This window comes from Rattus norvegicus, chromosome 13, assembly GCF_021556685.1.
Source record: "Rattus norvegicus strain SHRSP/BbbUtx chromosome 13, alternate assembly SHRSP_T2T, whole genome shotgun sequence".
Lineage (NCBI taxonomy): Eukaryota > Metazoa > Chordata > Mammalia > Rodentia > Muridae > Rattus > Rattus norvegicus.
In genome coordinates this window covers 31,965,776-31,989,507 of record NC_141546.1, presented here as the reverse complement: position 1 = coordinate 31,989,507, position 23,732 = coordinate 31,965,776, and the positions used below count along the sequence as shown (strand labels likewise).

The window sequence follows — 23,732 nt, the reverse complement described above, 5'->3', positions numbered from 1 at the left end:
CCATGGAGACATGTTACTTACTAGCTTGCTTCCCCTGGCTTGCTCAGCTTGCTTTCTTATAGAACCCAAGACTACCAGCCCAGGGACAGCACCACCCCCAATGGGCTGGGTCCTCCTGCCTTGGTCACTAATTGAGAAAATGCCTTACAGCTGGATTTCATGGAGGCATTTCCTCAAGGGAGGTTTCTTTTTCTGAGATAACTCCAGCTCGTGTCAAGTTGACACACAAAACCAGCCAGTATAGAGGTCACAGGACAACTTTGAGAAAGCATGTATCCCCTTCCAATTTTGTGTGGTCTTCAAGAACTGGACTCATTACCAGGCTTGTGGGCAAGTGTTTTTACTAGCTGAGCCATTGATTTTTGGGACAGGGTCTCTCACTAAATTTGGTGCCCAGTTACTTTCCTAGACTATGTGGCCAGCATGCCCCAGAGATGTTTCTATCTCTGCCTCCCCAGGGTTGGGAAACCAGGCAGACATCACTGTATGTACATGGGTGGTGTGGATCTGAACTCAAATCCTTGTGCTTATGCAGGAAGCACCATATACTGAGCCATCTCCCCAGGCCCCAGTGATGGCTACCCATAATGCAAGTCCCTCTACCTGTTATTCATATCACTCGGCCTCCCAAGGCATGTTCTCACATTTACTTCTCAGCTTAGCTAATAGCTCTGGAAATGATACCAGGCCTGGGTGTCCCACTGTGCCAGTTAGATTAGGGTGCTGGGAACAGTCTCCTGTGATTCAGCTGAGGGCAGGTAAGCCTGCAGAAGCTGAGGAAGCAGGTGAGGATCTGAGCAGCTTCAATGAGATTCTGGGCCATCATGGGCATGGCTGGGCCCTGAGGAAGGATGACAGAGGAGATGGAGAGGAGCAGGTGCCCTCTGCAAAACAGGCATCTATGATGCTCCCATGCCAGGGGAGTTGTGGACTGCAGCAGTTTCTCTGGGAGAAGTGGTCCCCAGATTGAGACTGTGCCCAGATGACTAGGAAGCCTGCCCCCAGTACAAAGGGAGTAGCCAGCCCAAAGTGACCTCAATCTAAATCAGGCTGGCTCCATGGTTCCCTGTCAACACTCTGGCCTGCACTTGGCAGTGAGAAGCCATCTGAAAGGTAAAACACACATTAGACTTCCCAGTGGACAGTAGAAGCAAAGAATGAGCCACATATTTAGCTATGCAGAAGACTCAAGGGTTGAGCTCTGCAGGAGTCACTGCAGAACTCCCGAGCAGGGTAAAAAACCAGCACAGGTTCTTAAAGAGAAAGTCACTCCCCAGCTCTAAACATTAGAAGCATCCAGGGGTAAAAAACCCAGAGTCATCTGCCAATTGATTTGGAGACTGGGCAAAGGTCCCAAAGTTATTAATAACCCCAGTGTTCTGGGAATTGATTTCATTCTCCAGACAAAGGGATTAAAAGTTGCTGTAGAAGACAAAGTGGATTTGGCCAGATCTCTGCTTTCTGCTCCCCCAATAAGGAGGCATTTTATCCTCAGCAATGAACTGATTGGTCCCCTGGCAGGTCTGGTGAGTAATGACTCTCTCTCTCTCTCTCTCTCTCTCTCTCTCTCTCTCTCTTTGTGTGTGTGTGTGTGTGTATGTGTGTGTGGTGTGTATATGTGTGTGTTGTTTGTGTGTGTGTGTGTGGTGTGTGTGTGTGGTGTGTGTGTGTGATGTGTGTGTGGTGTGTATATGTGTGTGTGGTGTGTGTGTGTGGTGTGTATATGTGTGTGTATGTGTGTGTGTGGTGTGTGTGTGTGATGTGTGTGTGGTGTGTATATGTGTGTGTGGTGTGTGTGTGTGGTGTGTATATGTGTGTGTATGTGTGTGTGTGGTGTGTGTGTGGTGTGTATATGTGTGTGTGGTGTGTATATGTGTGTGGTGTGTATATATGTGTGTGTGTGGTGTGTATATGTGTGTGTATATGTGTGTGTGTGGTGTGTGTGTGTGGTGTGTATATGTGTGTGTATGTGTGTGTGGTGTGTGTGTGGTGTGTATATGTGTGTGGTGTGTATATGTGTGTGTATATGTGTGTGTGGTGTGTATATGTGTGTGTATGTGTGTGTGTGGTGTGTATATGTGTGTGTGGTGTGTATATGTGTGTGTGTATGTGTGTGTGGTGTGTATATGTGTGTGTTGTTTGTGTGTGTGTGTGGTGTGTGTATGTGTGTGTGTGGTGTGTGTGTGTGTGTGGTGTGTGTGTGTGGTGTGTATATGTGTGTGTGGTGTGTGTGTGTGGTGTGTATATGTGTGTGTTGTTTGTGTGTGTGTGTGGTGTGTGTATGTGTGTGTGTGGTGTGTGTGTGTGTGTGTGGTGTGTGTATGTGTGTGTGTGTGGTGTGTGTGTGTGTGGTGTGTGTATGTGTGGTGTGTATATGTGTGTGTGTGTGGTGTGTGTGTGGTGTGTATATGTGTGTGTATGTGTGTGTGGTGTGTGTGTGTGGTGTGTAAATGTGTGTGTGGTGTGTATATGTGTGTGTGGTGTGTGTGGTGTGTATATGTGTGTGTGTGGTGTGTGTGTGGTGTGTAAATGTGTGTGTGGTGTGTATATGTGTGTGTGGTGTGTATGTGTGTGTGTGTGTTATAGATGGTTCTCGTATATTTCAGGTCAGTCTCAAACTCACACTTGGTGTGTAGCTGAGGATGAGCTTGAATTCCGGATCCTTCTGCCTCCACCTCCTGTGTGCTGGGATCACAGCTGTACCGTCATGCCTGGTTTTATGCTCTGCTGGGGATGGAACCCTGGACTTCTTGCATGCCAGGTGAACACGGCTACTGACTGAGTTATACTCCTGAACTCTTTCTTAAAAATAGGATCTCACACCACAGCTCCATCTGGCCTCACACTCGTGGCAATCCTCCTACATCTGCCTCTTTAGTGCTGGGATTATAGGCACACACCACCACTCTGCCTGTGCTATACACTCTTTAGGAAGCCTTCAAGCAGAATTCTGTGCTCGGAGTATAATTTGGTGGTTGTCCTCTTGAAATCAGAGCAGCTGTGACTAGCTACAAAAGACCTTCACAACTTGGAATCCACAGTATGCCCCCACAGGAGGGCATGGGGACTCAGAAAACAGGGGATGTGGCTGACAAGGCCCCACCCTCACTGAGGATACTTACTGTCTTAATTAGAGTTTCTTTTGTTGTGAAGAGACACCATGACCAGGGCAACTCTTATAAAAGAAAAACATTTAATTGGGGCTGGCTTCCAGTTCAGAGGTTTAGTCCATTATCATCATGGCAGGAAGCATGTAGACAGACATGGTGCTGGAGAATGAACTGAAAGTTCTACATCTGGGTCCACAGGTAGCAGCAAGAGACAGTGAGCCATTAGGCCTGGCTTAAGCTTCTGAGACCCCAAAGCCCACTTCCACAAAATGACACTTCCTCCAATAAGGCCACACCTACTCAATAAGGTCACCCTTCAATAATGCCACTTCCTTTGGGCCTCTAGGAGCCAATGTTATTCAAACTACCACACTCCACTCTCTGGCCCCCATAGGTTTGTAGCCATAACATAGTACAAAGTACATTCAGTCCAACTTCTAAAGTCTCCATCATCTATAACAGCCTCAAACTGTTAAAAGTCCGAGGTCCGAAGTCTCTTCTGAAAGTCTTGGCAATCTCTTACCCCCTCTAAAGTCAAAATGAAAAGGCAGATTGTGTACTTGCAACATGCAGTGGCAGAGGACATACATTACCATTCCAAAGGGAGCATAGTGAGGAAATAATTGGAGCAAAGCAGCTGGGCAAACTCTGAATCTGTGTTTCTGTGTCTGATGTGAAAACACTCTTCATATCTCCACTTCCTTGCAGCTTTTTCTTTCTCTTGAGCTGGTTCCCCTCCCTGTTAGCAGCTTTCCTCAGCAGCTATCCAATGGCTCTGGCGTCTCCAAGATTTAAGGGTCTCCAAGGTACTCCAGGCCTCAGCTTCACACAGTGGCTTCTCTAGGTCTCTATGCAGGGACAGCCCTGACACATTCCTCGCCTCAGCAGCTTAGTCGTGCAGGGATATTCCATAACGTCTTTCTTCTATCCTCGACTCTGTCGTTAGAACCACGTGGCCAAAGCCGCCAAGCTCTGCGGCTTGCTGGGGCTGGAACATCCTCCTTGTTCGATTGCGTCTTAGCAGCTTTCTGTTTTCCATGGTTTCCTTTGCAGCCTAAGCTCGGCCGTCCTGGGACTTGCTCTGTAGACCAGGCTAGCCCTAATTTAGAGATTCAGAAGCTTCTGCCTTCTGAGTGCTGGGATTAAAGGTGTACACTCCCACACTTCGCTCCAAGATTTCTTTAATTCCTTTTCACAAATTGGAAACTTGGCCGGGTGGAATCTTGCCCTGAAGTTGCTGCTCCCTTTGTTCTATCGAACCTCGGGTTTTTAAAAGTCCGTTTATCTCCTTGAACGCAGGACTTAGCTCCTCCATTCCACTATCTGGCAAGTGCCCCTTTGTTCCTCAAATTGTACATTTTGTATTTTCCTTGCTCAGCGTGTTCCATTTCATTATAAATCGGTGTAATAGTGAACACTAATAACCACATGACGGAGTCAATATTAGGCTGTCTTGAGATTTCTGCTGCCAACATAATTAATCCAAAAGTCTTCAATTTAACCTCAGGCAGATTTTTTTAGACAAGGGCAAGAAGCAGCCACATTCTTTGCCGAAATATCACAAGAGCAGTCTCTATGTGACATTCTAAAATTCTTCTCTGAAACTTCTTGAGCATGGCTTCCACATTTAAGTCACCCTCAGCAGCAGACAGTGTCTTCCACATTCGTAGCCCCATTTAAGGCATTCAATGATTTCCTGGTCCAAGGTCCACATTTCTTCAAACAAAAACATGGTCAGGCCTATCACAGCAATACCCCAGTCCCTTGTCCCCTGTCTTATTTACATAAATAATAATTGTCAGCTGCCTGTAAGAAGCCCACGTCTCACAGTCCCAGAAGGAGCCTCAATTAAGTTAATTGTTCCACCAGGCTAGAGTGGAGTAGAACTGTCTCTTTGGTCTGTGCTAAGTACTTGGACAGGGACCTGACAGAACTAAAGGTTCATCTGGGAGGACTATTGTCCTTGCTGTGTTTTCCACTCCAGGAGTCACCTCACAAACCACACAAGCACTGATCTCTGTCAGACAGGGATAGTTTATTGAGCATATGTCCCAGAACTGATTGGTCAGGGCCATAGGTTAGACTCTGAAGCTGAACTGTGATGCTCATCTAGAATCCTATGAAGCTTTTAAGCCTAAAATCCACAAGCATCTGTGCCAAGTTATCCTACCAATCAGGCTTTAGGGATAGGGGATTTCCTCAGGAACATGACTTATCCTGCTCCCATCGGTTGGGGTATGCAACTGCAGCAGGAACTTGCCTTGTCTAACATTCATGTCTGTGGGTGGGATGCCTGAGGGAGCACTTACAATATGGCCATTCTTCCCTATGTAGTAAGAAACAGTACAGTGTTCTTGTGGTAGTAGTGGTTGCATTGTCCTTACTACAAGTGACAGGATGTGCAATCGGAAATGGGATGTGTGTGGTGGGAAGTAGAGCTGCCATCTTTCTTTATGTGGTATGCATTAGACAGCTTCCTGATGAATAGGTTCTACTACTTGAATTTGGGTTGTTGTGATGGTTTACATATACAAGGTGTGGCACTATTAGAAGGTGTGGCCTTGTTGGAGGAAGTGTGTCACTGTGTGGGGGTGGGCTCGGAGATCCTCCTCCTAGCCGCCTGAGGATGCTCAGTCTGTTCCTGGCTTCCTTCAGATGAAGATGTAGAACTCTCAGCTCTGCATGCACCATGCCTGCTTGGATGCAGCCATGCTTGTGCCTTGATGATAATGGACTAAACCTCTGAACCTGTAAACCAGACCCAACTAAATGTTGTCCTTTATAAAACTTACATTGGTCATGGTGTCTGTTCACAGCAATAAAACCCTAACTAAGACAGTTGCCTCAAAGATAGTTGACAGTTTTTTAGAATATTTATTGTAGGGCCTGGAGCAATGGCTCAGTAGTTAAGAGCACTGGTTGCTCTTCCAGAGGACTCGCGTCCAGTTCCTAGCACCCACATTGTGGTTCTCAACCATTTGTAACTCCAGTTACAGGGCACACACTGCCCTCTTTTGGTTTCCAAAGAGACTCGGCATGACATGATAGCAAAATAATCATTTACATTAAATAATAAATAAATAACTAATAATAATAAAAAAGAAGCCAGTGGAACTGGCACATGTCTCTAATCCCAGCACTTGAGCACCAGAAGCAGTTGGTTCTATGAGTTTGAGGCCAGCCTATTCTGTGGAGCAAGTTTCAGGACAGTCGGAGCTATACAGAGAAATCATATCTTGGGAAAAAAAAAAAAAAAACCCAGGCTGGAGAGATGGCTCAGCGGTTAAGAGCACTGACTGCTCTTCTAGAGGTCCTGAGTTCATTCCCAGCAACCACATGGTGGCTCACAACCATCTGTAATGGGATCCAACGCCCCCTTCTGGTGTGTCTGAAGATAGTGACAGTATACTCATACATGTAAAGTAAATAAATATAAAAAAATCTTTAAAAAAAACACCATTACAACAAAATATATTGGAATTGCTAAAGAAGGGGGCATGGGCTACAGCAGTGTTCTCAATCTTTCCAATGCTGTGACCCTTTAGTATAGTTCCTCATGTTGTGGTGGTCCCCACCCATAAAATTATTTTGTTGCTACTTTATAACTGTATTTTTGCTACTGTTATGAATCATAGTGTATCTGACATGAAGGATATGTGATATGCAACCTCAGAGGAGCCACGACCCGCAGATTGAGAATGACTGGGCTAGAGTCGACTGCAGCTGTGATATCAGTTGCATGGCCTCAGCTCTGGGTCACGATACATGCCACTGAGCCTCAGCTGTTTACCTCCAAAGAACTTGCCTGACTCAAGAGGATCATTGCTAGGTCAAGGCCAGCCTGGACTCTTCTGGGCCAGACTAGTATACAGAGCGAGACCTGTCTAAATAAACAAGCAAACAAACAAATATCCACCCATGAGAGGACCAGCAATAAGAAAAGGCTGTGTGGATGGTATCTATCTCCACGCTAGTCTCTGATTTGGCAGGATGGTGGTGGTTTTATGTTCGGGTGGGGACAAGGCATAGATGATAGCCTTCTATTTGTTATGGTTGAGAAGCCAGAGGGGAAAAGAACACACAGTGGATCTGTGCCAAACAGCTCCTCCTGGGAACCAAAATCTTGGAGTCCTGGAAAGACTGAGTAGGAAGAGGAAGAGACCTGGTGGAAGTGACAGGAGACATCATGCAGATCCCAGCTTTATTACAGGTGGATCCATGATTCACCGTGGGACAGGACTTCTGTATGGTACAGGAAATAGGGTAACTGGAGAATACCGTGTACCCATAGTGCTTGAAGGAAACAGACTCTTATCATGCTGTGAAGGGGCCTCTCTTGGCCTGGCCTGCGAGGCTATGAACACGAAAGCTGATGAGATTCATCTGGATGCTGTGGAAATAAAGAAAACAAATGATACAGGCACCTACTACTCCCTCTGACAAAAGGTGCATGATCCAAGGCGATACGGACGATTATGGACCTGGTAGGCATTGGTTATTACGGTCATGTAAGTAACCAGAGGCCCTATGTTGAATCATGGATTTCTTCTTCCCTATTACTATTCAAAACATCTGGTCTCTATTGATACTGGAATTGAGTAGACTTTAATTGATGGCACCCAGATACCACAGGAGCCGTGAGTATCAGCACATGAGAAAAGTACAGTTAAGAAAAGCCAAGCTTTTCCTAGAGAGGGTAAATATCCTCATATCCTCCCAAGAGTGTACTGTGTACATTTACCTACTGCAAGAGAACATTGCAAAGGAGTCTGTAATACTAAGTACCACACTGGAGAGTTTTGCCTGATGTAAAGACAGTCAGACATGGATGGATGAAGGGAGAACCTGTAAATTGTCTATAAAACCATCAAGGATGCCCCAAGGAAGGGGGATGCTGGGAGGAGGGTGAGGGGGGAGCACCTCTCAGGGGTGAAGGAGAAGGGAGATGGGGTGAAGAACTCCGGAAGGGGGACCAGGAGGGGGATAATATTTGGGATGTAAATAAATAAAATAATTAATGTTTTAAATTAAAATTGCAAAAAAACAAGAAATTTTAAATAACCTTAGTTACTATACTCACTCATTAGCCTGTATATGTCAGAGGCATGGTGCACATGTGGCAGTCAGAGAACAGCTTGTAGAGGTCAGTTCTCTCCACTGAGCCATCTCTCCAGCCCTGAATTTTATTTTTTAATTATGTTCACTTATTTACATTTTGCATATGTGCATAATTTTAATCCTAGCACTAGAAACTCTCTGTGAGTTCCAGGCCAGTCTGGTTTATATAATGACTTTCAGGCCAGTTGGGGCTACTGAGACCCTGACACAGACATAGACACACACACACACTCACACACACACAGAGAGAGAGAGAGAGAGAGAGAGAGAGAGAGGTCCAAAACAACAACAACAACAACAACAACAACAACAACAACAACAACAACAACAACAAAAGCACAAAAGCAGCCAGGTGACCCCAGGGGAATGATGAATTATAGAAAGATAAATAAAATTGGAGTTTTCTATACTTCTGTACTCAATGCTGCTCTTTTTAATATAAGTGATTTGCTGAGGCAGCTCTGACATGAAACAACCGTGATCAGCAGGCCAGAGATACGTGTTCCTCGGAACTTGGTCTCCTGGAGACACTTGGCCACTTCCTTCTCGACTTTCTGCCTAGCTGATTCGAATAGGTACGATTGGGAGTGACATATTTGCTCTTTTGATTCTTTCTCTACTAACAGGAACATCGAGACCTGGTTGGTCTTTATGGATGATGCCTCTTTTGAAAGCACTAGCAAAAATTAAGTAGAATCAGAATGAAACTCTAAGAGATGTGATCAATAACTTACAACAGGAAGAATTAACTGGAAAAATCCAGACCTCCTAGACAGTGAAAGAATTAAGGCACCAGCTGTTAGAGGGGAAAGTCCTGTCAATTATAAAATATCCAGACATTTAGGAATTCCTATCAAGCAGTTACATGGAAGAAAACATTTTTTTATAAGAGGAAGGTGGTGGGCCCCTCCTTTAGGTAAAAACAGCATGAGTAGATACAAGACCACTGCAGAGACATTGACCTACACAGGGACAATGAAGAAGTTAATAGATGGGTTAATATTGATGGAAAGAGAGTATTATGTTATTCTTTAAATTTTATAGAACGCTTGGCCAGATCACGTCCCCGTGCTTACCTATTATCAAAAGGAACTTTCCTATCTTTAAAAAGACAATTAATTACATGAACTTTGGCTAAGAGAGAGTAAAAGACTAAAGATTCCTTTCAGCTAGCTATCCTGTTGTTATCCGAGAGATGATATTTAGAGAGTGAGGTAAATGAGGTTTATGACCACCGTCTGGCACCAGTTGGATTCTCAGGAAAATTTATTTCCTGTCTTGCTTTCTGTTCTGAACTTCATGTAAACTGTTAAACTTTTTCTTGGTTATTGTTTGAGTGTACCCTGGCAAGGGAACAAAAAATTAGCTTCTGTTCAAGCATTGTGTATAACCACAAAGCAGATTTCAGCAGATTCAAACCACCCTGAGTGTGCTGTGTCTACCTCCCTGACTGTGTTGTGTCTGTCATTGCGCCGAACTTGTGCCTTCCTGAGTACCAGAGCCCTGCTTCTCCCACCGTGTCCTCTGTCTGAGTGGTCTGTGGCAGTGATTAATCATCTCATGATGTATTTGATCTCACTAAAACTTTCTTTAGTGCTCCCTCAGCTCTTGGGTCCCAAGACCAACTAGGTAGCAGTTGACCTTTACTGAATCCACCCAGTACTGAACCCTAACCTTCTTAATGCCCGATTTGTTCTGGAATGGTCCAGGCAACAGCGCTAGTTTCTGAGTATATTATGGATGTAGAGAGCATCTGAGAGACCTGCTGGTGCAGCTCCAGGAATGAGGACACGTTACAGTCTGTGCTTGTAAATACAAACATCTGCTGGAGGGACTCAGAGAGAGAGTACCCATATTTGCTGTTGTAAGCCAGGGCAAACCTATGGCTGGGGAGGTCATGGTCTTGGTGGGAATTCGCTACTGCTCTTTAATGACACAGCGAACATCGGGTCAGGGAGAACAGGGGAGAGTGAGTAGGATTGGGAGGGGGCAAGGTACAATGTGGAGTCAGAAATGAGGTAAGTGGTTGCTGAGGAGGTGGGGAAGCTGGACACAAAGAGCTTGAGGGAACCTTAGGAATGATGAAAACACTCTGTTTTTCTGTTTATTTATAGATTTTTTTTTAATTTAATTTTTTAAGACAGGGTCACACACTATTGCCCTGGCTGACTCACTGTGTAGACCAGGCTGGCCTTCTGAGAGGCATCTGCCACCACTCCCTGCTTGTCCCTCACCTTTATGGCAGTGTTCATTTCCACCAAGCCAATGTTCAGTAAACAGTACTCTTCAAATTGTAAAAGCAAACAAAATATCCTTTCATGCAAATTATATTCCCTTAAAGCATATATATAATATATGTGTATATATATGTATGTATGTGTATATATATATATATATATATATATGAACAACGGTAAGTTTATTCAGAACACTAAGGGGAAATTTTAAAGTTTTGTTCCATATGTAACTTGAAAATCTTAACATAACCTCATTTATGAGTGCGAAATTGGTATGATAGTCAAAAATCATAGTCTGGGGGCATGTGCTGGGATTTCTTGTGATTTAGGATGAAAATTTTGCATGAAGGACACGTGGTTAGAAGCAGAAACATTGGGTTACAAAGGAAAAAGGCAGGGGGGTCTGGGTGGAAGAAGGCATGGGAAGGGGATAGGGCTGCACACCTTTGACCCTGGCACTAGAGAGACTTGGCAGGCAGGGTCTCTCTCTATAGGGCTACTTAGCCAGCAACAGTCAACCAGGACTACATCGTGAGACCTTGTTTAACCTCACCCCCTGAAAAAAAGGAGGGCTGGGGTTGGAAAAATAGCTCAGTGACTAAGAGCACTGGTTGCTCTTACAGAGAACCTGGATTCAGTTCCCAGTGCCCACTGTACAGCCCTCTTGTAACTTCAGTTCCTGGGAATCTGATGCTTTCTTATAGCCTGCATGGGCACCACAACATGTGTGTGCAAAGATTTATTTCGTATTTTGTGTGTCGATATGTGCGCTTGAGCAAATGTATATGTACCACTTGCATGCAGGGGCCTGAGGAGGACAGAAGAGCTGAATCACTGGAGTTGCAGTTAATGGTGAGCTGACATGTGGACACCTTGAACTGAACTTGGAAGAGTCCTGTGGAAGAGCAGCAAGTATTCTAAAACACGGAGCCATTTCTAGCCCCTAGGTAAATATATCTTTAAATAAGGGGTGGGCACAGTGGGGAAAGAGGGCACTCCTGAGAGTGAGGGTGGGAGAGTAGCCTGAGAAAAGACATATTCAAAAATGCTGAGCCATGAGTTTCATGACCCCATGACCCCTCATGCTTCATGTAATAAAGTACCTGCCTTTTCCCAAGTTTATATATCATAGGCCTTTCTCACACGTTCTCTGTTCTCTGTGGTTTGCAGCCCGGGAGGGAAGAAGTTTCAGTCTTTTTCTATCTGGAGCTGCTTTCATCGGTTAATGTTTTGGTTTGGTTTGGTTGTTTTTAAGACAGGGTCTTGCTTTAACTGTGGCTGGCTCCTTGAACATGCTAATTAACCAGGCTGGCTTGGAACTCACAGAAATTCACTACTTCTGCCTCAAGTACTGAAGTAAAGGCGTGCCATTATGCCTGGTCCTCACATGTTAATTTCTAACATGTATGTCAGTGTTTGTGCCCTGTCAATGAGGGTGCAGAGGGTACCTGGAAGAGAATGGGGGACAAGAGACGTGAAGAAGGACGCCAAGACAAGAGTCTGATCAAGACGACAATTTTATTTTTTCCCAAGGCTGAATTTATACCGTAACAGGGGTAACAGAGGGAGGGGGGAAGTGGGAAACATTTATGCAGGCCAAGGACATAGCTCTCTTGTGGTCAGGCAATTGGCTAATGTTGACAGGATGTTAGAAAAGTCACAGGTTTGTCATATCTATTAATCAGCAGGATGTTGGTTTTTCAGAAAGGTTACAGGTCATGACATTGGGCATCTTGATGTCAGATGTATTTCTCAGCAAGGTCACAACTTTATCATATCATTATTCATCCTGACTACCAGATTTGTATAAGTCTTCTGCAGCTGGCTGGGGATTTTCCATGAACCCAGTCATACTTAACTCTAATCATAATATTAGCATCAATAATGGAGGGTTTCAAGGGCATCACTCCCAACAGTGCCCTACATGTATGTTGAAGCACACCTGTATGTTGGGATACATTGTGTAAAGGTATGTGTTTACATGCATACATCAACATTCATACATACATACATACATACATAAATACACACATACATACAAATATACATACATACATTGGCATATATACACACACGAACATACATATATATACATTGACATATATACATACATAAAAACATACATACATTGACACACATACATACAAACATACATGCATGTATACATACAAACATACATACATTGACATACATACATACATACATACATACATACATACATACATACATTTCAAGCCTGACATGGCAAGGAGCATACATTAATTGTATGCCTGCAGAGAGCTAGATGCTGGTAGGATCTTAGTATTGTTATTTCTATGGTCTATCAGCAGTCCCATATTTTGTATTTGTTCATCCTCACTAGCCTAGAGGCAATCTAGAATTGTATCTGATTGGCTGTAAAAAAGATCTGATGGCCAAGAGCTGGGCAAGAGGAGTGGAGGGCAGAACTTCTGGTCAGAGAGAGGGACACTGGGAGAAGAGGCAGACACAGGAGATCCTCTAGGGACGAGGAGGTGAAAGGTCAGAGAAAAGAGGTAGACCTAATCATGTATGAGGACATAGTACCAGGTTTAGTCAGGTTAGAGTATTTGGGAGACTGCCCAAAGGTCTAAGCTTTAAATTATTATTTCTTTTTTTTTTGGTTCTTTTTTTCGGAGCTGGGGACCGAACCCAGGGCCTTGCGCTTCCTAGGCAAGCGCTCTACCACTGAGCTAAATCCCCAGCCTAAGCTTTAAATTATTAAAAAGCCTCTGCGTCATATTGCCAGTGGGTCTGGGATAGTTCCACCATACCCTTGGAAGTCTGAGGGACAACTTGCAGGAGTCAGTCCTCTTCTTCCACTCTGGGGGGTCTAGGGATTGCACTCAGGTACTCAAGCTTGGTGGCAAGCCCCTTTCCTGCTGAGCCATCTTGCCAGCCCCTCTTGTATTCATCCTGATGCCTCTCACTCCACATCTTACCCTCCAGCCACAGAGCAAGAAGTGAAGAGAAGGGAGGATTCTGGTCCAGTGTTCAGGGGATGCACTACCTCCCAGCTATGCAACCTTCTGCTGTTTCTTAGTGTATTTAAGCCTCAGTTTGTCTGTGTGATACATACGATTAAAAATGACACCAGTGGCTGCCCAGTAAGTTTTGGAGGTGCTATCTTCTAAATACAGGGCCCCTAGCATGTGAAGTATATCTGAAGCAGCGAGTTACACCTCAACATTACAGGTGTGTTTCATAGGTCCATGTATGTTATGGCAGGTATGATTTATTTCTTGTACCTGGAATGCAGCTTTTAAGTCATGACCTCCCCGGCTGGAATTCCGTGCATGAAGTGACATTAAAGTAGTTTTGTTCTACTTATTTTAGTTTTTCTTTAAACATTAAAAAAATTATGTTTATGAATGTTTTGCCTGGATGTGTGTCTGTGTAGCACGCGTGTGCCTGCTGTCTGCAGAAGCCAGAAGGCACCAGATACCCTGGAACTGGATCTATACAAGGTTGTGAACCATCATGTTGATATAATCTAGATTGTGTTAGTTTTCTCTGCCAGTTCGAGAATTCAAAGGGATGAAAAATTTCAAGCCTGACATGGCAAGGAGCATCGGAAAAGTCTCAGACATCTCAGACAGCAGCCGCCAGAATCAGCTGTTAAGGAAGGTGTTTAGTGTGTGTGTGTGTGTGTGTGTGTAGCAGTATGAGGAAACACACACACACACACACACACACACACACACACACACACACACACCAGGCACCACTCAGAAAAAAGAAAAGACCCTCTGAAAAGTGGGAGTGTGGATAAGGTGGCAGACAAGGACATGACTTGGGAAGCCAGAAAAATCTACTCTTCTGGGCGCTTTATAGTTCCTGAAGGTCTGACTCCCCCAACTTAGGCTTGGTCAGTTTGAAGAAAGACAGGATGGCTAATTGACCTGCAACTGCTGTGCACAACTGCAGCTAAAGTGTATCCCGGTCAGGCCTAGACCTTGTTGAGCCAGTCTATCTGCAGGGTCCTCCGGATGGAAGACAAAATCCTACGAGGCTGTGGTGGTTTGAATGTGCTTGGTCCTTAGGGACTGGTACTGTTAGGAGGTGTGGCCTGATTGGAAGAAGTGTGTCAGTGTGTCAGCCTAGAAGGGTGGGCTTTGAAGGTCTCCTCCTGGGTCCACCCATTGTGGACATGCTAGCTACCTGAGGATGACAGTCTCTCCCAGTTGTATTCTGATAAAGAAGCAGAACTCTCCTCCAGCACCACGTCTGCCTTCATGCTGCCATGCCTCCTGCTCTGATGATAATAAACTAAACCTCTGGAACTGTAAGCTAGCCCCAACTAAATATTTGCCTTTATAAGAGGTCATGGGGTCTCTAGGACAAAGGCCTTTGTTTTTTAAGATGTCAGGCTTGTCTCAGATCAGAAGGGCGAGGAAGAAGGCCCCGTCTTAGAATTCTGCCACCTTTATTACCTAACCGGGGCTCCTCTACCTATCTGTCTGCCTACCAGGGACTCATTCTCATACCTAGTCTGTCATGCAGATGAAAGGCACCAGAGACAACCGCTCTTCAGTTGATGACTTAACTCCTGAGCCATCTCTCCAGTCCCATTTCTGATTTTGAGACAGGGTTTCATGTAGCCCAGGCTGGCCTCAAACCCACTATGTAGCTATGATGATTAATCTTGGTTTTTATTGGATCTGGGATTAACTCAAAGACAAATTCCTGTGCACAACTGTGAGGGATTTTCTTGATTAGCTAAACTTGAAGTAGGAAGATCCACCCTAAGCATGGGAGGTACTAACTGGTGGCAACCTAGATTAAAGGTGGTGCAATCAAGTTTTCTTGCTGTTTTCCTGCTTGTTTTCATATGGCTGGCTGGTTTATCTATTGTGCTGCTGCTACTGCTGCTGCTGCTGCTGCTGCTGCTGCTGCTGCTGCTGCCAGTGCTGCTCTCTTTGCCTAGTATCAGAAACCTGCTTCTTCAGCCTTCCAAGGTGGACTTCAGCCTCCAGCTTTTCAGTGCTAGACTGGCACTGCTGTAGCCCTCAGCTTTGTTGTCTGAGCCGCTACAGAATTCTCAGCTTTCCTAGTGTGAAAAAAGCCACTGCTAGATGGCGCAGCCTATGTTGTGCAAGCTTGCCTGTCTGTGTACTAGATGCTATCCATGGAGATCCGAGGGGAGTAGTTGCTGGATCGAGGCAGCTGCTGTTATTTTTCTTCTGCAGCTTCTGCTAGAGTGGCGAGGCGCTCCTATGCCACCGGCGGGCTGGCAAGAGCAGGAAGGGGCAGTGCAGTCTCAGCCACTGCTCCAGAGTCAGCGTGAAGCTCGAAACACTGTGCAGAGCCGGCAGTGGACTCAGCCAGCAGACTAGGTGCAGCAGCTAGGTTGGGGCCACCCGGTTCCCGGAAGTGGCCACGGTCAGCCTGGGCTGCTTTCAGCAGCAAAAGCTTTGGGAGAGAACTCCCCTCCATAGGAAGTGGTACAGCTCTCATACTACAGAAGTTCTCAAGGTGATCCTTGACCGAGTAATTCTTACACCTTTATTCCTTTGGATAGGATCTTATATACATTTGGGGGTAGGTTGGGGTCTGACAGCACATGCTTTCTGTGGGCTTGGTTCGAGATGTTAGGGATGCCTCATCTGCATGTGGAGGGGCTTGGGACACAGCCCCTAGGTGACTGTCACAATCCTATTAATGGGGTGCTGTGGTCACGTGACATGGGCCTTGTCATGGAGCAGGTGAAGCACCTACCATCATCTGATATGAGATTTCAAGGCTCCCAAACCCACTTAACCTTTCCAAGTTTCCTAGCATGGCCCGCTGTCCCATATAAGTTGATCTTGTTGGTTTGTTTTTTGTGTAGTCCTTGCTGGCTTGAAACTTACAGAGATCCACCTGCCTCTGCCTCCTAAGTACGGGGATTAAAGGTGTGTACCAGCACTGACTGACCTGAAAATATTTACTTATTTACTTTATATATATGACTACACTGTCACTGTCTTCAGACACACCAGAAGAGGGCACCAGATCCCACTAAAGATGCTTGGGAGGGGGCTGGAGAGATGGCTCAGCAATTAAGAGCACTGACTGCTCTTCCAGAGGTTCTGAGTTCAATTCCCAGCAACCACATGGTGGCTCACAACCATCTGTAAAGAGATCTGATGCCCTCTTCTGGTGTGTCTGAAGACAGCTACAGTGTACTCATATATGTGAAATAAATAAATCTTAAAAAATAAAGATGGTTGTGAGCCACCATGTGGTTGCTGGGAATTGAACTCGACCTTGGGAAGAGTCAGTGCTCTTATAACTGAGCCATCTCTCCATCTTCAGCCCTGTGTAAGCCAATCTTAAACCAGCCCCCCCAACTTTGTAATATATACTCATTCATTCTACTGCTTTTGTTCAAGCCCAGCCAGTAGTCAAGCATGACCTTGAACTCCTGATCCACCTTCCTCACCTTCCAAGTGCTAGGATTGCAGGTGTGCCCTACTGTTAGGGAATCTGGGAATCACTGAACAAACCATTTATTGATCTCAATGAAACAGGGCTGTTTTTTTGTTTTTTGTTTTTTTTTTTAATGTCCCCCACCCCCACCCCAGAGATCAGGGATGCAAGACAGACTTGGGACCCTCAATCAGAATCATACAGAGCTTTTAAGCCTAAACTCTACAAATATCTGTTCCACCAATTAGGGTTTAGGAACAGGGCGATTTCCTTAGGAACATGTCTTTGTTGTACACTTACCCTGCTCCCATTGGTTGGGGTATTCAGCCACCTTGCCTAACATTCACATCTTAACTTGCCAATCAGCATGTCAGTTACCCATGTACATGATACATGACTTTTTTTTTAAGATTTATTTATTATATATAAGTATATTGTCACTCTCTTCAGACACACCAGAAGAGGGCATTGGATCCCATTACAGATGGTTGTGAGCCACCGTGGGGTTGCTGGAATTTGAACTCAAGACCTCTGCAAGAGTAGTCAGTGCTCTTAACTGCTGAGCCATCATCTCTCCAGCTAACATGATTCTTTCCGTCAAGTAGGATGTCAATTGCCTGGGAGGTCTTGGAAACTCAACCTTTATTCAACCCCCTACTCAAAATTCCAAATGGCTTCTTATATTGGTCTCTCTTATATTGGGATCCATCCCAGAGGTAGCTTATAAAAGCAAAGATCTCACTTCCCCCACCTGGTCCCATAAATTCCATTTCTCTTTCTCTCTCCAACTGAACCACTATGAAAGCATGGGAACAGAAAAAGGTAACAAGGGGCTGGAGAGATGGCTCAGTGGTTAGGAGCACTGACTGCTCTTCCAGAGGTTCTGAGTTCAATTCCCAGCAACCACATGGTGGCTCACAACCATCTGTAATGTGGATCCGGTGTCTCTTCTGGTGTGTCTTGAAGACAGTGACACTGTATTCATACATAAAATAAATTAATCTTAAAAAAAAGAAAAAGGTAACAAAAGCCCAATTTTGCATTCCTAACCTGGAGTCACCAGCCACTCCGACCCCTGCCCTAAATGACCATTCCTGGGATTAAGCCCAGTGTGTGGCAGACACATCTTTTTTCTTTGCTTACCTTGTAGAACCAAGGATGTCTTTGGTAGAGCAAGGTTTGGCCATGCTGAGGCATCCCTCCCCAAGGTACCAGCCAAAAGATGGGGCAAGTATAGAATAGAGTTTTTGGAGGGTATGGGAAGAGGAGTTGAGAAGTGAGGAGAGGCAGAGAAAGAGGAGAGAGAGGGGGAGGGGAGGAAGGGAGAGAGGGAGGTGGAGAGAGAGAGAGAGAGACAGAGACAGAGAGAGAGAGAGAGGCAAACAGCCCCTTTTATAGCCTACCTGGCTGTTGCTAGGTAACTGCGGGGGGGGGGGAGCTAGAAGGAATGCTAACACCACCCATAAAAAACTTTGTGCCACAGTCTGCTTGGAACTTTTTCTGGTCTAGTCCCCTGAGGCTAGTGAATTCACCTGGGAGCCCATTCCCAAATAAAACTGCCTTTTAAAACTTTTAATTTGGCTTATTTCATCAGAGTGCACATGTATACATGTGCAGGTGTGTATGCATGTGGAGACCAAAAATTGGCCCTAGGTATTTTCTTTGATGACTCTCTACCTTTTATATTAAGGCTGAGTCTCTCACTTAAACCCAGAGCTCACCTGTCCAGCTAATCTTAGCTAGCCACTTTGCTCCCTAAGTTCTCCTTTGTCTGTCTCCCACTGCTGGGATTACAGGTGAGTTACCAGACCAGATAAGCATTTATGTGCTGTTAGAGAACTGCACCTCATGCTTGCACAGCAAGCACTTGCACAGCAAGTGCTTTACTGGGCTAAGCCATCTTCCCTGACCTGTGTGTTTTGTTGAGGGAGTAGCCCATGCTGGCCTCAGAATTACAGCAAGGAAAATGAGTTTCTGTCTCCCAATGGCTGGTATTTTAAGAATGCAACACCATGGCCATCTGAAGGTAAGGCTTTTGGAAGAGAAAATAGAGAGGAACATTGCCACTGGGGTCACCGAGTCTGCTTTAAGATCTGATTGTTTTTACATCAAAGGAAGCCCTTGCTTCCTGACACAGGCAGCGACTGGGTGGAGCAGTTAGTTGCAGTCCTATACCCACTGCACGCACGTGGATCCAAAGGACCAGTGTCCCTGCTTCTCCGTGGGAATTCCTCACTACCACATACCTGCTTAGTGATTTGTTGGTCTTCTCCCTCACCCCCACCCCCACATCCAGGCAGCTGTGTGGAATGTTCTACCAGACAAGAGAGACTGAATTATGCAAGACGTGCTTAAATGCACAAGGGAGGAAAAACCTCCTGGCTGCACTGGCGGGCTGGCCTCCTTGTGGTTTACTAACAAAACAGGTGTCCCCACTCCAAGACACCTACCTCTCACCCTCCCCCCTCACCCTCCTCCTCTCCCCCGAATTCAGAAAGTGCTGGAAGCTCTATTTAAAGGCTGTAACTCCTACTAGACAGAAGGCCCAGAACATGTTTTCCACTTCCCGTATTGGTTAGGTTGAATGTTCTGGAGTCCCCTGTAGCCTTTGTACCCATTGGTCTCGAGTTCATCTATGACAGTATAATTTTCAATACTGTGTGTTAGGGTCAGACTTTACATTCTTAAGCCTACACTTGTTGCAGATCTGCTGGTTGAAAACCTTGTAACATGGAGCTGGGGAGATGGTTCACTAAGTGCTATGTGTTAGGATTCAGACCTCAGATGGTTGAGGTGCATATTTTACATACCAAAGTGGACCTGGCCTCCAGGTTCTCCCAGCATCCCTCAGTCCTACCAGTTACAGGGTATGGATGGCCTAAGCAGCCAGCCCTCTATACTGAACCTCACAGCCCAGGGACTGGGCTTCCCCTCTTCCAAAAGCTCTTCCCTATATATCCCAGACATTTTGATCTTTCTTCTCTCTCTCTTCCGCTCTCTATATTTTCTCTTTCTTTGCATGAACACACCTTTTTCCTTTTTCTCTTCCCCCTCCCCTTGTCTCCTTCCTCATGGTGACTTCACTGTTCTCCATACTTGGGACCAATGAACCTGCCCAAGAACGGCTTCCCTGCCGTTATATACTTTAATTTGGCTTGTTAGTTGGTGGTGATGTGTCGCTTCTGTCTCTGACCCGTAGAAAAGAGCGACGACACAGCGTTCTTCTCAAAGCGGTTTATTCAGGAACCTTACAGCATGCAAGCAGGAATCTTTCTTTTCTTTCTTCTTCTCTCTCCCCAGGCCCCGAGCACACTCCCTTATAGCCTTCCTCAACTCCGCCTCCTCAGTCCAGTCTGCATAATCTCAGTTCATAGGTCCATGTCACATGGCCTGATCTTGCGTCATGGTGCGCCTGCGCAGCTCTCACAGTGGATGTGTCTAGTTTCGGGTGTGTGAGGAAGTCAGGGGCTAGTCATGAGACTTAGCTGGAGTCCCGGGCGCCATCTTGGGACTGCCGCCACACCCACTCCCCACAGTGATGACTTATCACCTAGTAACGTGTAAAAAGCTAGGCATGACTATCAGAGAGAGAGAGAGAGAGAGAGAGAGAGAGAGAGAGAGAGAGAGAGAGAGAGAGAGAGAAGAGAGATTGAGGAAGACCCCTGACATGGCCTCAACCCCAGTAAAGTCTGTGATCTCCGTCAGGTCTGAGGGAAACTCGCATTCCCTATACTTCAAAAGGCAGCCCAAATATTCAGAAATGTGCTAAACCTCTACCATAAGAGGGTTTCTGGTGGTTAGATATAAGAGGGTTTCTAGTGGTTGGATACAAGAGGGTTTCTGGTGGTTAGATAAAAGCCAGTCCTCCTCAGGAACTTGTGAAGCTGGTTCCCCTCTAGCAAGGAGTCATTTCCCTTAGCTACTCAGGGTCAGATAGCTACCTGTGGTGCTTATCACCATATCAAAGTGCATGCTGGTATCACAAGTACCTGCTTCACATTTCAAAGTCCTTGCCAGCAGCATCCAAGCCTTCCTTACCTCATCCCTCACCCTAAATACCCTCCAGCTCTTGGGTCCACACAGCTCTAAATTCTCCTTATCCAGCTATTCCAGCCTTGTCCTGTCTCTATGCCCTGCCACTTCTTCTGTCACTTTCTCTGTTCTCTATCCCCTGCTATTTTTCCCTCTCACAGAGACAGTCCTGGCTAGGCAGGTCCAGTCTGCTGGCCATGTTCACTCTACTTCTGTCTCCCTCTGCTCTGGACTCTTCCAGATGCCTCTGGCTGTTCTCTGCCTCTTACACACCTACCATAAAAACCTTCCCCTTAACCATACCATAGAGTGGTCATGTTATCAGTTTATACAATATTTTTTTTCTAAGAGAGGCTTTCTCTGTAGACTCTGGTCATGCTGGAACTCTTTCTGCAGACCAAGCTGGACTTGAACTCAAGAGATCCACCTGCCTGTGCCTCCTGAGTGTTGGGATTAAATATGTATGCTGCCATGGTTCAGCAACAGTATATACAACTTCTAATAGGAAAATTTTGGGTTGCCTGTGTCAGCAATTAAATTGAAACTAGTTTCAAGGGGATGGAAGGAAATTATTGACATAATCAAGGGGATATCAAGTCAAGGGGATATCAGATATGCCAGGACCAAGATATTCCAGGGTGTCAGGAAGATGGCTTTTCTTGGCTCAGGTTTCTTTGGAGTTAATAGCTCCCTGTGGTGATGAAAAAAAGCCCAACAGCTTTGGAAGGTGTGCCAAGTGTTCAGAGAATCTGTTGAAGTGGTCCTATTCAGGGTGCTAATAAGAATCAATCTCTCTCTCTCTCTCTCTCTCTCTCTCTCTCTCTCTCTCTCTCTCTGTGTGTGTGTGTGTGTGTGTGTGTGTGTGTGTGTGTGTGTGTATCAGGGTTTGTATTCTTGCATAAAGTATGACCAAGAAGCAAGTTGGGGAGGAAAGGGTTTATTCAGCTTACACTTCCACATTGCTGTTCATCACCAAAGGAAGTCAGGACAGGAACTCACACAGGGCAGGAACTTGTAGGAGGCAGGAGCTGATGCAGAGGCCATGGAGGAATGTTGCTTACTAAATTGCTTCCCCTGGCTTGCTCAGCTTGCTTTCTTATAAAACACAGGACTACCAGCCCAGGGATGGCACCACCCATAATGGGCCCTCCCGCCTTGATCACTAGTTGAGAAAATGCCTTACAGCTGGGTCTCATGGAGGCATTTCCTCAAGGGAGGCTCCTTTATCTGTGATAACTCCAGCTTGTGTCAAGTTGACACACAAAATCAGCCAGTAAACCAAACCAAACCAAACCACACCACACCAAACCAAACCAAACCAAACCACGCCAAACAGGAGGAGGACCCGGGGAAGAGGAGGGAGGCTCCCAGGCTTACTTCACTGACTGTTCTTTGCACCACATCTCTGATCTGTCCTAGGGCTTCCTCGTGCATGCTACCAGCTGAGTGACATCTCCAGCCTCTATACCCATTTCTTACTTTACTTTTCATCACAGCACCCAGGACTTTGTGCTATAGAATGTGTTTACTGGCTGGGGAGGTGGTGCAGTGGTTAAGAGCACTCACTGTTCTTACAGAGCACCTGGGTTTAATTCCCAATGAAGGACCCCGAGGGGCTTTTGCCAGCCTTACACCCGCCCGCCTTGGGTTGAGGCTAGGCCAGGTTCCATCCACAGGAACATTCTTGAGTAGAAAATTCTCAGAATGTTCTTGAAAGACCCCCTCCCAGAAAGGAGGGGCCCAAGGCCCTCAAATATAGAAGTAAAAAGTAATTTTTTAGATACACAGACTCAGAACTAAAATAAGCCTGAAAAAGTTCAGATGTGTCCAAGCTTTGTGGGACAAGCTGACCCATCATTTAGACGAAACAGACCATAAAAGAAAACAAAATGCAGAAACCAGACTAAATTATGGACACTGCTCCATGGGCCACCTGGCAGGAAAAAGAAACAGTCCCAGACCCCCCGGAAGCCCTGACCACCATGTACTTTTTGCTAACTCACTGTTATGATTATAGCCAAAATAGGTAACATACACGTATGCCTCATTTACTCCACCAATCACATCCCTGTAACCATGCATCTGCTTCTGTAAGCCTGCTTCTGCTCCCCAATGCCCTATAAAAACCCGTCCCTGGTTCTGCTAGGCGCGCCAGTCTTCCAAATTGACTGAGACGCCCACAGATACCTGTGCTCCCTGATCAATAAAAATCCTCTTGCTGATTGCAGCCTGTGGACTCGGACTGGTCATTGGGCTTGAGGATCTCCCTCCTGAGGGAAGATTCTCTCTGAGAGTCTTACATTCTGACTGATGCTTGCTAGCCAATAGATTCAAAGGTCAATATGCTTAGCCAATAAGTTTGAACTGTAACCTTGCTGTGGTAACCTTTGCCCCTAAAAAGTATAAAAATTGCTTGTAATAGCACCTTCTAGTCACTCACCTTGAGGGACTAATTGAAGGTCGACCCCAACATGCCACCAAATAAATGCGCCAAAATAAACCTTTTGTTTTTGCATCAATTTGTGTTTTGGTGTCTGATTCAGGGGCATCTCAAAGTAAGTACTACTGACTGAGAGTTGGGGGTTCTTACGTTTGGGGACTTGTCTGGGATCAAGTACACACACACACACACACACACACACACACACACACACACACACACACCAGTGACCAGTGACTAGACTATAGGAAAAAAGACCAAGCTCCGCAATAGGTGCCTAGTATATATCTCCTTGTCTTTTGCTTTCACTTTTGACTTGTGAGCATGGTTTCGGCTGGAGAGTCTGGTCTGGTTCAATCAATTGCG

The 23,732-nt window shown here is 45.6% G+C and overlaps 1 long non-coding RNA gene across 2 annotated transcripts; it reads left to right on the top strand.

The window, feature by feature from the left end:
- Positions 1–1,373: 1,373 nt before the first annotated feature.
- On the top strand, positions 1,374–23,444 carry LOC148001572 (uncharacterized). 2 transcript variants are annotated; one of them, XR_015635461.1, is made up of 5 exons: positions 1,402–1,526; positions 2,607–2,761; positions 8,672–8,803; positions 11,270–11,412; positions 22,346–23,443. It is a non-coding gene; the product is annotated as an uncharacterized LOC148001572 (long non-coding RNA). The 2 variants fall into 2 exon arrangements; XR_015635460.1 differs by lacking the exons at positions 2,607–2,761; positions 8,672–8,803 and having other exon boundaries at positions 1,374–1,526; positions 22,346–23,444.
- The last annotated feature ends 288 nt before the right edge of the window (positions 23,445–23,732 follow it).